Genomic DNA, 11,813 nt, shown 5'->3' with positions numbered 1-11,813 from the left:
AAAAAAAAAAAAAAAAATTTAAATTAACTTTACTTTGCTCAAGTACATTCTGGGTAAAATAACTCACCCACTTGGCTGTTCACAGCCTTTATTTTACGCCTAAACATGAATGTTACTCTTTCCTTTTTTTATGTGTTCATATACACAAATATGCAGTCATTCAGTAGCACTTCACTAAGTGTCTGCCCTCTGTCAGGCATAGTGTCTAGTGTGGACGATACTCAGACGTGTAAGAAAAGGGCTGGGTCTTACAGTTTAGCATGTACATCAACTTTTTCTGGCTATAGGCCTGATGCTGGTAAGATTATTAAGTGCCTGCCACACTAATATGAACCTATCCCCCTGGTAGTCTATGAATTGAAGGTTGTTATTTTTGACACTTTGTTGATGTTTTATATAAAAAAAATTAATAAAAGCAAGTTTATCTCTTTCACCAAAGTCTTAACATGAAGGAAAAATAGTCCAAAGAGAGTTAGCCTAAGATTGAGCTGCTCTTACAAAGAAAACCATCTCTTTTCCTTGGCTTCCTTTTCTATTCTGTGGTAAAGCCATTATATCCCCCTTCCTGCTCTTCCATTTCTTCACACGCATGGATTACTGAGTCACTCATCTTCAACAGATATCTTTAACAGTTACTCAAACTTTCCAAAATATTCGGTGATTGTGGAGAGAAGCACATTTGCAAAGCTAATATTCCATGGGGTAATTCTAGCTTTGCAACTTTTTAGTGGGAAAAATAGTGCAACCATCCTAAATCTCTCTTTAAAAACCCACAAGATCTATAAATCTAAAGGAAATCTCACTTTTAAAAAGCAAATCAAGAGCTGGGCATAGGAGCACATGTCTATAATCCCAGAACTCTGGAAGGCTAAGACAAGAGGACTGCAAGTTTGAGTCTGGGCTGGGAGACTTAGTAAGATATTGTCTCAAATTTTGAAAAGACACGATGGGGATATAGCTCAGTGCAAAGGCTCTAGGTTCAATCCTCACTACCTCCAAAAATATCTGTATATTTTCATAGCATATTTATATCTATATCTATATCACAATTCAAACATCTGTCTATACTCTCTACCAAATAATCTTAAAGTAAAAAGTGACAGCTGGTAGCACCCAAACCAACAATTTGTTTTGATGCAGTTGAAAGTAGATGGTTTAGCTCAATTTGCCAAACATTTATTTTATTTCTGAAATTGAAGCTCAGATTAGCATGACAACAGAACATTTGGATGGTCTGAAAATTGGGACTTTTGGAAGTAGCTTCTGTCATGTGTCAATCAGAACAAAATATTCTGTTTGACTTTAGCACCGGCAAAACCCAGCCTGATTCTGTAAAATCACGCTATCACTAATCACTAACAATGAGAATGTCCAGAGCTATGAACACCTTCCCCAGTCTGGTTCCCAATGCCTAGTCCAGCTATCTCCACTGTCTCTTCTTGACCCCTTCATGCTGACCAAGTTCTGAATCCTAGTCCTTTCATAAGCCACACACATCCCTGCTATTTCACTTTCCAAGCTTCATCCTTGCCTTTCCAGCCTCAAAAAAGCCTCTTTCCTCTCCACACCATCTAATTCCTTCCCATCCTCCGCAACAGCAGCAGCTGTCACTTCTTTCTGAAGTGTCCTTTGACCAGGCCAGTTCAAAGTCTTCCCTTTGTGTGAAAAGACAGGGGCTTTTAAACAGGCAGGGGGGGGGGGGGGGGAACCTTCACTGTTTCATCATCTTTAAATCAGAGCTGCTGCAAGTCATCCCAACTGACACTCAAGTCATGAGTCACTTTCTTCTACAATTCATTCTTCAGTCCATCAGAGTCATCACTGTCAATTTGATCATGTCCCTCTCCTGTTTAAAATCTTTAGTTGGAAATTCCAGAATGCTGGAAGATCTATAACTGAGTTTCCAGAAACAGGTTAGTGAGCTAAGGCAGACCCAGCCCCTCCTTACCACGTCCCTTGACACAAACATAGAAATAATAGATGAAATATATCAAAAATTATGTAAAATGCATAGCTGAGCTTTAAAGCTACACACACCAGGCACGAAGAAGGAGCCTGATGTCAGCGTGAGTGATACACTTGTGGTTTGAGTTCTGAGATATTGGGTAAGGGAAGGAATTAGACCTACATTTAGGCCCCAAAGGATAGCAGTGGGTTGTTAATAATTAAAGACAAGAGAGGTAGTCTTGGGCCCACATGCAGTAAAGAGCTGGATCTGAGATCTCTGAGCTAAGACCCTGGATAAGTCATCTTTTCAGTGAAAGGGTGAATAAAACAGGCTTCCTACTGTCCCAAGAAACCGACAATACTGTGTACCCTACCCTATGCAGGGTCCTCCCATGAGATACTGAAGTTTCAAACTTGCACCACACAGAGGGGTTGGAGTCACAATTTACAATGCCTTCCTTGTATAAGAATTTCCAAGCTAAACTTTTGGGAGGAGAATTAGTCTCAGACTGATGAAACCTCTGGGCGCCTAGCAGAAGAAAATATAAATCACTATACTTTCCAGGGATGTTTTCCAAGTTTTTCTTGTTGTTTATTTTTAGGGTTTTTTTTTTTTTGATTGTTTGGTGTTGGTTGTTTTTTTGATGGAGATCAAACCCACAGGGATATTTTCTTAGTTGAAAATACAACTGACTTTCTCAGGAAAAAAAAAAACTAAACTAAAAAAAAAATCTCACACAATTATGAACGGCAAGAGAGAACAACTCACCACAGATAAAACAAAAAGAAATATTAGCAAGAAGCTGAGATAATAGGACTGGAGAGAGCTGACAAAATAGGTATTTTAAATTATATTGTTAAATGTATAGAAATGATTATCTAAAACAGGATTATATGACAAGAGAAGATCAATACAGTTCCTCTAGAAATGAAAAAAATATCGTTTATGAGAATCACTCTCTAGATTAACAACAGATTGGACAAAGGTGAAGAAAAACTTGGATCTTCAAGAAATTTCCCAGACTGCAACACGGACAGAGAAAGAGACAGGAAAAGTGAAAAGAGATTAAGAGACTTAAAATACAAGCTAAATTATTTACCCTTTTTGATAGCTCTGTGAAAATGGATCTCAGCTCTTCAAAAAAAAAAAATATATATATATATATATATTATTGTTTGATGGCTTGATGTTAAGCCATGTCGCAGAGGGCACTTGGGAAACATTGCGAGGGCAGAGTTCTGCCTTCTGTGCTGGTGTGAATGCTCATGTGACGTTTCACTGTGGAAGGGGTTATATGAACTTGTATAGTCACAGAACAAAGGAAAGTCATAAATCAATGCATTTACCAAGTATATTGTAATTCATTATAATTGATATAGCAATTACACCAAGGGGGTCTAAGGAGTCATCAGCAGTGTCTTTTGGATCTCTTTAATATAGTTTTGGCTTGGTGGTGTAGAACTTCAGCATGAGTAACTCCATTTTAGTTTGGTCTGTTGGGCCTAATACAGGAGCTCAGAGCAAACCAGTGGCTTCCTGGAAGTTTTATTTACAGTTGTAAGTTCCTGGGGAAGAGAAGGAAAAGGGCTATTTCAGAATGCTGTGATCATATAACACTGTCTGAGTGGATCCTTCCAAAGACCACAGGGCCTTTTAACTGGTTTAAGTAAGACCAGGGTGGGCCTGTTCTAATGCGGCTTCTACACCACTCCCAGATTCATCTTCCAAGAACACTGACTCTGCCCTGTGCCTCTTTCTAGCTTGATTCCCACAGAATGACTTCTGTCCCAATTGCTCCCGGCATCAGGGCAAACAACTTGCGTGGCTTCATTGTCATATCTTTGCCTAGGTCATTCTCTCTACCTTAAAAAACTGAAAATTTACCTTTAAAAAAAAACACACACACACACACAACTCAAATTGTACCTTCTTTGAAGTTTCCCAAAAATACCAATCAGTGGGACCAGTTAGCTCTTGTGAAAAGAAAAGGATGGTCAGGGTTAGTGTCCTGGTTGTAAGGTCTGTACAGTTCACAGGGCCTTGGATTAAAAGACCTCAAACTTGATTTAATGCTCTTCTGCTGGTGTTATGGTTTATATTCAGATGTCTCCCCCAACACCGGGCACTATACCCATGGGTGGATTATTCCACTGCTGAGTTTATAGCAAAATGTGCTGTTAGGAGATAAGAACATGCTGGAAAAGGTGGGTGGATCCTGGGAGAATATGTCTCCCTCCCCTACTCCTTTCTTTGCTCTGTTTCCTGGTTGCCATGGGGTGAGCAGCTTTTCCTCCACTATGCCCTGCTGCTGCACCATCCTGCCATGGAGCCTGTGCCAGACTGTGGACTGAAATATAAGCCAAAGTAAACCTTTCCCCCGTTAAGTTGTGGGCATCAGGTATTTTGTCTAGAAATGAAGAAAGTGACTGAGACAGTTGCTATCTTGAAATAACCAAAATTTTTAAACAAGAATCCCCCACTTTTATTTTACTACAGCCCCCCAAATTATGTAGCCAACCTTTATAGCTGTGTTCACTAAGGACCAAAGTTGTATCTCTCTATTAGGTGCCAGGGCTGCTCAGGTCAGATCATGGTTGTCTGAGTCCTCATAGAGCTAGAAAACACAGTCGAAAAGCATTCGCTTCCCCTTCAGTTCAGTTAACTCAACCTATTGAAGATGCATCTGACTGGCTTTATACAGAGGGGCTATAGGTCTTTAACCCTCATTAAAACAATTATATTTGCAAAAGAAAATGCTCCCCTGGTCCTAATTGTCAAGTTCCAGGAGAAGGCCTTTGAGGCTGGAGCCCAGTGCAGGCTGCTAGGCCTGGAGCAGCTGTGTTGGGATTTGAGGTGGGAGCAGGGTGGTTTGACTGATTCCCTAAACTGTTCTGCTTTTATAGCTTTTCTCCTGTTGACTTTGGAAACCACCGGATCTCTGAAGCACAAATGTTTTTCTCAGTGATTCTCATCGCCACAACAGGAAAGGTCTGTTTGCAGAAAGGAGCATGAGACATTTGTTAATTAAAGGTGAGGAGCCATTATTAGGACAGATGTCTTTTTTCTTGTGATATTATAAATGCTACAAGCATACTACATGCATCCTTCATGACTTTGATACTATTTACCATAACTGTTTGCACCTTGTAGGCTCTCAAAAAATATTTAGTGGACAAAATTTAAAAAACAGCTATGGACCAGGCTAGCCATAATCAAAGCCAACCTTTGGGTAGGGCTGTCCTATGCATCTCTCTATGAATAAATACAGAGTTGCCACATGAAAACCATTCCTTTACTTTACAAATATTGAATGAACAGGTAACAGGTAGACAGTAACTGCTTCTTTTTTTCTTTTTTTTTTTTTTTATTTTTTTTTGAGATAGATCTCGCTATGTAGTCCACACTGAACTTGAATTTCATAGCAATTCTCCTGCCTCAGCCTCCTGAGTTCTGGGATTACAGTCATGTGCCACCACACCTGGCTTAACTGTTTCTAAGAACTATATGGGATTCTGAATTTATTTACTTAATGGGGATCTGAACTTATTTACTTAATGTTTTATGGGGTTCTGAACTTATTTACTTAATGTTCTTTAAAATTAAGCTTAGAATTTCTATAAAGTATAACTTTAAAGTTGTTGCCTATTTTGAAAGTAATGTAAAGCTTGTGTTAATTACTGGTATGAATTTCCACATATTTGTTAAGAGAATACTTCACATTTTGACATTTCCTTGCATGACCAAATGCTTACTGATTTTAAGAAGCAGAAAGTCACTGAAGTGACTCTCAAAATTCCAGGGAATGAGAATAAAGATGCTAGACATATTAGAGAAGGAATTAAATGGACCAAGGGACTAAAATGAAACATAATGAGGTCAGAGAAAGAGTATCTTCAGAGAAACAAGAAGAATGACTGAAATGGATGAGAAAAAAGAAATGTCACAGGAGTGAGCAAATACAGATACTGAATGTGAAAAATAAGTAATGCTTAAATCATTGTGGAACAGCACACCAGGATATTTGATATAGACATTTGTTATAGAGCTGAGAACTGTAATAAGATACTGGGCTGGGCATAGTGGCACATGCCTGTACTCATAGCACTCAGGAGGCTGAGGCAGGAGGATTACCAGGAGTTCAAGGCCAGCCTGGGCTACAAAGTGAGTTCAAGGCCAGTCTGAACTACAGAGAAGACCCTGTCCAAAAAAAAGATACTGGCACCCAGGGAAAAGCCACCAAGTACATAGTTATTAGGATCTTTAAGAACAATATGGCTGCTCCAGTTGCAGGTAGTGTGCCACTGAATCTTCAGAACAAACTCAGGATAATATCACTGTACTATATGAACTAAAATGCTTGCATCCCTCTAAAATTCATATGTTGAAATCCTAACCCCAAAGTGATGGTATTTGAAGGTGGAGCCTTTGGTATTTGGATGAAATCATTCATGAATGAGATTGGTGCTCTCACAAAAGAAATCCCAGAGAGACACTTCCCCTGTCCACCATGCCATGCACAGAAAGCAGGCCCTCACTAGACACCAAATCTGCCAGAACTTTGATCTTGGACTTCTCAGCCTGCAGAACCGTAAAAGATACAATATTTGTTATTCATAAACTATCTAGTCTATAGTACTCTGTTTTAGCAGGAGACAGAAATTAGTACTGAGGAATTAGTATTGATTAAATAACCTGGTCAAGTTCATACTGGTGGTAAGAGGCAGAAATGAACTTCAAGCCAGGCACTGTCCAAATCCAGGGCCTGGCCATCTGCTTACTATTCAGCACTTAGAGTGGGTGACCATTGTGATCAAGGGTCTGAGGAAGAATAGGACTCCAAAGGGACAGAGAATGTAATTCACATGTCAAGCTATAAATCGTGGCAGTAATGGCAAATGCCTTGCACCCGTGCACAGTCATTAAAGCTCTTTTCTACAAGGAAGAAATATGGGGAGTATGTGTATGTGTGCTAGCATGTTACATGAGACATTTAGCTTTACATGTAGTTCTCAAAAGCCTGTGACTTATGCAATGACACGTAAGCTGGCAAAATGTTCTTTGCCACCCAATGATTCCTATTCCCACAGTTACTAACTTCTTTGTGCCCAGTCATTGAGGCATGTTTCAGAAGACTCACACCAGAGTTGACCCATAACAGTACAATCAAAGCCAGATTCCAGACAAAGACTCAAGAAACAGCTGGGCTCTGGCTCTTCAAGAAATCATGGAGGCTGGTGGCTCACTCAGGAATCCATCTGGTGAGCCAGTTTTACTCCCCTCATCTCATGGCTCAGCCCTCTTTCCGGCAAATAATGTAGTACAGACCCAAGAGCAGACAGTCCCTGCCCTAGCCTTCCCTGCCTGCCATCCGTGGAGCCTCACAGCACCTGGCGGCCTCTTCCTGCCGTATCTACTGTCCCTTCCTGGCCCACTCAGATCCTAGTGATCAGATTCCGGCTCTGAACGCAGAGTCCCATTACTGTTCATGGCCTTGTGATTCCAAGATATCAGAGAGAAAGAAGTAATTGAGTCAAAGTAGAACACAAATGAAAACCAACCAATTTAACCAACCAACCAAAATGAACAAAATAAAAAACTGTACATTTGACTGCATTTAATTGCCTAGCCTAACACCGAGGGAAAGCCTTGTAGAAAATAACCTCTCCTACTTCTGTCCTCACATATGTAAACTAATTTATTTTTTTCAGAGTACTTATTAAAGTGCTTGATGCAGTATATATTTGTTTATAGTTTATTATCCTTCCTCCCCCACTCTCTACAGATTGTAAGTTCTAAGGGAGCAGAGACTTATCTCTAACATCTGTAATAGCACCTGGTGCAAGGTGAGGCCTTCTTACATTTAATGAGATTGGAGAGGCACCTGCTGCATGCATTTCTGCTGTTTATTTTCAAGGCCACTCTGAGACTTACTTTAACCTCAGTGAGCTCATAGCAAAAAGTGGGAGGAAGAGATAGACATTCCTTTGTGTTGGACCCACGCAGTTTCTGGGGATCTGCATTGTGCTCTTCTTTGCCTAAAGCATGTGTATTGGAGAACTATCACATTCTTCACCCTATTCCACATTATAGTGTTGTGTTTCCACATTAGTTTCATATTAATTTACCTAGCACTGAGTTGGGCTCTGAGCTATTTGAACATAAGGAAAAATGCATTTTGAGTAAAGATGGAAATAACAAGAATAATTATGACTATTTTCTGAGAAACACAACTTGACTTTGAGGAGAGGGGAGATTTCCCCCAAGAAATTGTAACTGCTATGACATATAAAGGTAGCTCAGAAGTGGAAGATGGGTGCATGTAGGGGGAGTGGATGGTCCCTGGGTGGGGACCATTTCAGACAAACATGCAACATATTTAACCTCCTTACCAGATCAGGAGAGGTGATTTTTGGAGTCTAGTGCAAAATGAAAATATGAGATGCCTTGTTCAAAACTATGCAGAATTAAAGCAGAGGATGGAAGCAAGCACAGGGCCTATGTAAGCACTGGACCCCACACAGCAACAAGGTGTATGTACTCATAAAGCCCTACCTTGTCCTCCCCCTGGAGTGGGGTATAAGGCTCAGGGGCCAGTGGGAGGCAAGTGGGGGCCAGTGTGGTTAAAGCAGAGAGCCCAGAAAGTGTTATGAGTAGGAGTCAGAGGTTACATTTCCCTGAGGATTACGTCAATGCGTGTACACCAGCATCCTGGGAAGGAATGCCCTGGTTTTACTGCCTCAATACTATAGATTGTGATTTCATTTTTATGTAAACATTTATATTAATTTGCATTGATCATTCTGAAGTTGGTGTCTGCACTGTTAGTTTTTAAAATATTTCCATTTTATTAATTATCAAAATTGTACATAGTTAAGACATACAATGTGATGTCTTGATATACATTGTGAAATGTTGACCGTAACCAAGCTAACATATTTGTCATTTCATATAGCTACCTTTTTCTCAGCACATTTAATGCACACTGCACTGTATTAACTGTACTCATATTGCTGTACATTAGAACTCTCCAAATTATCGTCTTGTGTATCTGAAACTGTATATACCCTTTGACTGAGATCTTTCCATTTTCCCCTTCTCCAAACCCCTGGAAATCATCACTCCACTCTACTTTTAAGTGGTTCATTTGCTTAGATACCACATATAAGTGAGATCTTGCAGTATTTGTCCTTTCTCTGGCTTATTTCACTTGGCATGCTCTCCATGTTCAACTATACTGTCTCAAAGGGAAAATTTCTGTATAAAGGTTTATTCCTTTGTGTATGTATACTTCTCCTTCTTTTTCTTCTTTTTTTTTAGTGACAGGATCATGCTCTATAGTTAAGGCGGCTGGCCTTGAACTCACTATGTAGTCCAAATTGGCCTTGAACTCCTGGTGATCCTCCTGTCTCAGCCTCCCAAGTGCTGGGATTACAAGCATACCCCACTACATCTAGCTTTATATGTGTACATTTTCTTTGTCTGTTGACATTTAGTTGTTTCCACATCTTGGCTGTTCACACAGTTGCAGATTTTCTCTTTGAGATACTCATTTCATATTGGATCACATAGTACTGTAGTTTTATTTTTAATTCTTTGAGGAACTTAAAATCATACTGTTTTCTATAATGGTTGTACCAGTTCTCCACTATTACCTCTAAAAAGTGAAGCCAAGACTATAGAAATCATGTAGGTGGGAAAAGTGGAGCTCTTCTGTCTGGTTTTCTTGGTGCCAGATACCCGAAATAATTAGTTACGCAGAACTTATCAGTTGAGCATGTGGAAAGCAATGACCTTGTACCTTCTTATCAAAGCATGAATTGTTGGATGGCGGCACAGAACTGAAGCTCTTCACATTGAAGAGAAGGTGGAAAACTCCTTATTTAGAGCATTACTTGAGTTGAAATCCTGGTTTTCCACATTCTAGTGTGTGCTCTTACTCAAGATATTTATCTAGTTATTAAAATGTATATTTGTTTTTAAATAAAGGTGAATCTTTTCAGAAATTTTCTAGACATGTACAACATATTTTCATATTTTATACACAAATAGACTACACAAAATGTTTTTTTATCTTTATTAGTGTCTATTAAAATACAGTCATATCTCAATATCAAGGGGTAACTGATCCCAGAACCCTTGCATATATAAAATTGAAAATCAAGTCTCTCATATATAAAACGTTGTAGTATTTGTATATAACCTTCACCCATCATCCTGTACATTTTGTCATCTCTATATTATTTACAATACTACCTAATATAATGTAAATGCTATGTAAATAACTGCTATACTGTATTGCTTAGAAAATAATAGCATGGAAAAACAAGTCGGTATATTCTCAATACAGACAGTTTTTCTTTCTGGATATTTTCAATTGGGGATTGCCTGAATCAGAGGACAGACCATATTACCATTGTCCTAAAGACGTCCTACAATTTCGATTGTATAGATATATCTTACTTATTGAAAGGGTCTTATTCACACACATTCACAAACATGTCTTCCGGTTGGGGTTATTATAGAACAACACTTTGATGGACATTTGTTCACTTTGACAGAAGGACAAAATCCTACAAGTGGAGCTCCTGGGACAAGGTTACTTACTCTTAATTTTAATAAGTATTAAGAAATCAGGCAAATTTTTTAAGTGGGTGTGATTTGTTCATCTTTGTAAGTAATGGACAATAATAACTTTCTCAAAGGATACAATAAGATGAAGGCATATAAATGCCTACTATACAGCAAATAGACTGTCGATGAATGTTGGCTTGACCTTCCTTTTCCTGTATTTAGCCAACTATTTATGGATATTACGGTGACTATAGTTTTTACAATGAACGCAACAAAGAATCACTCGAACACCATTATTGACTGTAACTAGTAAACTCCCTGGAAGTCAAATAATTTTTTTGAGAAGGCACAAATTTGACATTAACTCTAAATACTAATTTCCTACTGAAATACAGTTAAGTGCCTCTTATAACAAATATATCCCTAATAAAAGTAAAATGTACTTAACTATTATGCCAATTTAAAGTGTATCTTCCAGCCTAGTACAGCAGCACAAGCCTGTAATCGCAGCTATTGGGAGGCTGAGGCAGGAGATTCACAAATTCCAGGCCAGCCTGGACAATTTAAAGACCCTATCTCAAAATTGTAAAAGGAAGAGGGATGGGGGATAGAGATAAGTAGGAGTGCCCCTGGGTTCAATCAGGGAAGGGTGTGTGTGTGCATGTTCCATTCTTGTCTTTTGTAATGCTGTAGCTGGTAGGTCAGGTCAACGTTTTCAAGCTCTAGGTCAGAGGCTGTGGTGCAGGAGGACATGTGGTTCCCTATAGGCCTGGAAGAGTAAAACCCTTACGGCTCAATTTAAGTAATTTGCTCATTAATAAGATCTAGCTGTTAAAAAAGCACTTTGACAAAGAGATGAAAATTTTTAGGCCTGTCTTAACGCTCCAGGCATCTTTAAATTTATAGAGTCCAGCAGGAGGTTAATGGGGCTTCTCCGAAGGAAGCCCCAGCGTCCCGGCCCAGCAGCCCCGGCTGATCCCAGCCGGAGGGAAACTCCAGCCCGGGGCCCTGGCGCGGGAAGCCATGGCCGCGCTCCTTGCAGGCGGCTCCCGTGGCGCTCACGATACTCAGCCCCGACCCCGACCCCGACCCCGACCCCGCGGCGAGCCCAACCCGGGACACGGATGCCTGCCGGGCTGGTGGCTCCTTCCCTGCCAGCGCAGGGCACAGTTATTGCCCCCCTCCCGCCTCCCGGCCGCCACACTCGACGCCGCGCGGGCAGCGCCGGCCGAGCGCGAACCGGAGTCGGAGCGCAGTGGGCTCGGCAGGCGTCCCCCCGTCGCGGCTCTCCACA

This window comes from Chinchilla lanigera, unplaced genomic scaffold (genome assembly GCF_000276665.1).
Source record: "Chinchilla lanigera isolate Chin_1 unplaced genomic scaffold, ChiLan1.0 scaffold00038, whole genome shotgun sequence".
Lineage (NCBI taxonomy): Eukaryota > Metazoa > Chordata > Mammalia > Rodentia > Chinchillidae > Chinchilla > Chinchilla lanigera.
Note: the sequence above shows the minus strand (reverse complement) of the source record.